At 35.9% G+C, this 3,333-nt stretch overlaps 1 non-coding gene across 1 annotated transcript; it reads left to right on the top strand.

Annotated features, from left to right (window-relative positions):
- Positions 1-391: 391 nt before the first annotated feature.
- On the top strand, positions 392-453 carry LOC113600774 (U7 small nuclear RNA). Its single transcript, XR_003421864.1, has one exon. It is a non-coding gene; the product is annotated as a U7 small nuclear RNA (small nuclear RNA).
- The last annotated feature ends 2,880 nt before the right edge of the window (positions 454-3,333 follow it).

The raw sequence follows: 3,333 nt of genomic DNA, 5'->3' as shown, positions 1-3,333 counted from the left end.
CAGGTTCTCTTAGAATTAATAGAAGACTAAAACAGGAAAATCCACAACTACTACCAGGATTTTGTGTTCTCTGGAGTAATTTTATACCTTTTCCTGATTTATAAAGAGCCCTTTTTCTTTTTCCAAATGTATCTCTCTTGTTTAGATGTAATGGCTTTGAAAGCAACTTGCAACAGCCATCCTAATGACAAAAATCTGTAATCATAACCATTTTAAAAACACATCATGTATGTCGATCATTCAAAGGATATTTTTTTCCCTTAATGTACTGCTGATCAAAGAGGTATGTGTGTTTGTGGATGCCGATGTCTTATGTAAAGTAGGATCTCAAGAGACATATATTGAATCATTAAAGAAAGAGTGAATGACTGAGCGAATAAAAATAGAATCTCAGTGTTACAGCTCTTTTAGAATTTGTCTAGCAGGTTTTCCGGTCTTTACCGGAAGACCCCCTCCAAAAAAAAAAAAAAAAATAGAATCTCTATGACCCTGAACTGAAGCACTGGCTGGATAACAATTCACTTTCATGATAAAAGGCTAACTAACTTAGAGAAATGGAAGAGACTTCCTAAGTGTGAATTTCCCAAGGATCGGTGTCATTGATGACTTTATTTATCGTCCTTAATATTATTTTACACTTTTAGGAAATGCCTTCAACTAGATGAAATAGTAAAGGTAAGGTCAGACGTGACAAGGATAGGTATCGTTTTTTAAAATCTATTTAAATGTAAATTTATGGACTTTTGACTACTGGTTTTTTTGGCAAGTCAATTCCCTTAAATACCTCTGATCTGTTTGCTTCAAAGAAGTTCCATGTGCCAATAATCACAGTTAAAATGTTTTTTTAAAAGTTATTCTCAAGCTTCATTAATTAATTGCCTCTGTGTACCTACCCTTTCCTCTTTCAACTTAAAGCATGATAATTTGAGTTTCTCTGACTTCTAAACTGGGGTGGGAAGGCCATACCCTTAAACCAATCTTTGCCACAGGGCTGGATATTAGTGAAACCTTGAAATCTTTCTCTGGCTTTTCCCTTCTTGTTCCAGATCCATAAGCAACTGATTTTTGTAAATTTTCAAGGCCTCAAATTTCTGAACTCCCAATTTCTAAACTTTTACATTCCAACCACATAGTTATGTCATGATCTGGATTCTCTCTCTCTCTCTCTCTCTTTTTTTTTTTAATTTTGAAAGAGACAGAGTGTGAGTGGGGGAGGGGCAGAGAGAGAGGGAGACAGAGAATCCCAAGCAGGCTGTGCAGTGTCAGTGTGCAGAACCCAACACAAGGCTTGAACTCATGAAATTGTGAGATCATGGAATAAGCCAAAATCAAGAGCTGGACGTTTAACCAACTGAGCCATCCAAGCGCCCCTGGTCTCTTTCTTGAAAGAGCATCTTAAAAACACAAAGTAAAAGTAGATGCACACTACTGTTCTGACGCTTGGTAATCATTTATTTTAAAACTACAGACTCAGTAAGGGGATGATAAGCCTTCCAAGTTATTCTAGATGACAGTTTTTCCAAAGTTTTGTTACTGTGTAACGTGCATCTCCTCTTTTCCAGTTTGGTTTCCATTCTAATGCCTGCTGTATACCAGAGATGAAGTACAAGATAGATAGATAGATAGATAGATAGATAGATAGATAGATAGATATATCAGTGAGTACAACAGGCAAAATTATCTCTGCCCTCATGGAACTTACGTTTTAATTAATTACATTTCTAGAATTAAATGAAATAACAAATACAAAACATTTTTTAAAACTCTTTAGTACAAAATGAGAGTTCAGTAAATATATTTTATTATTATTTTATTAGTGTTCTCTCTTCTTTATTTATACTTCATTGTAACATAATATGAACAAAAAGCAACACAAAAAAAAATATTAGAAGTTTTCAACCTACTAGATCATATCTCCTAGGCTTTTTTAAAAATAAATTAACTTCGGGGCGCCTGGGTGGCTCAGTCGGTTGAACATCTGACTTCGGCTCAGGTCATGATCTCGCGGTCCGTGAGTTTGAGCCCCGCATCGGGCTCTGTGCTGACAGCTCGGAGCCTGGAGCCTGTTTCAGATTCTGTGTCTCCGTCTCTCTCTGCCCCTCCCCCATCCATGCTCTGTCTCTCTCTGTCTCAAAAATAAACATTAAAAAAATTTTAAAAAAATAAATAAATGAATTAATTTCAATATTAATGTTTCTGAATTGCCCTTTTAGTTCATGGAAATCTAACAATTAAATAAATCCAAAGAAAGTATAGGTTTTGTTGCTAAATAGTATTCCTCTCCTTTGCTGGATTAAAATTTATCAATGAATAAGCCCAAAATTATACAATTATATACTAATAAAGCATATTAAAAGAGTTTTAGACTACATTTGATTGCTAAAAATTAATATTTTTATTTTTTTAATTTTTATTTATTTAAAAAAATTTAACGTTTATTTTCGAGAGACAGAGAGAGACAGGGCACAAACAGGGGAGGGGCAGAGAAAGAGAGGGAGACACAGAATCCAAAGCAGGCTCCAGGCTCTGAGCTGTCAGCACAGAGCCTGACACGGGGCTCAAGCCCATGGACTGCAAGATCATGACCTGAGCCGAAGTCAGACTTAACCAACTGAGCCACCCAGGTGCCCCTCACATTTTCTTAAGCTTTTAAATTGTTCTGTTTTATTTAGTTAGTTTTTTAATGTCTGAAGCCCTTCTTTGTGGATATGGATGAGGATATACCACCCAGAAGAGTAGATCAAACAACAGGCAAAAATGTTTTTCAGATACAGAGTGCTATCTATAGACTAGTGGGCTGATGGATTGCAAAAACTCCACAGAGGTTAGAGCTACCTGTCATCTTAAATTATGTGTGCTTTATTTAGAGTCACTACCTCCAGAAGATGTTTTATCCTTTCATAAGCTTGTTTCTTTTTCTTTTTAGTAAACATTTTTTCCCTAATTTATTATGTCTGAGAGATGCTGCTACTTGTTGGATGTAGCTGTAGAATCAAAAACAAGGACATGTCTTCTCTTTGGCATCTAACGGTTGGGCATGCTTGTGTCAAAATGACTTAGGTGATTTGGGAGCCTGTCAGAACACTCCAGACGAGATGTTCATTTCCCTCCAGCTCCCACTTATGGGATTCCAGGAGTCCAGGATGATTAGGTAATTAACTCTCCCTCAATAGGTGGCTTCTAAAGCACTAAGTGTATTCTTAATAATTAGCTTAGTTTTATAAAATTGATGTGATAAGTCTTTTATGATTACCCCAGGAGACATTTCTTTTATTGTTCATATCAAGAAAGAATAAACAATCATAGACACAAACACGAACAGATAGATGTTAA

Source organism: Acinonyx jubatus, chromosome F2, assembly GCF_027475565.1.
Source record: "Acinonyx jubatus isolate Ajub_Pintada_27869175 chromosome F2, VMU_Ajub_asm_v1.0, whole genome shotgun sequence".
Taxonomy (NCBI): Eukaryota; Metazoa; Chordata; class Mammalia; order Carnivora; family Felidae; genus Acinonyx; species Acinonyx jubatus.
The sequence above is the reverse complement of the archived record's forward strand: the minus strand, read 5'-3'. Positions and strand labels throughout refer to the sequence as shown.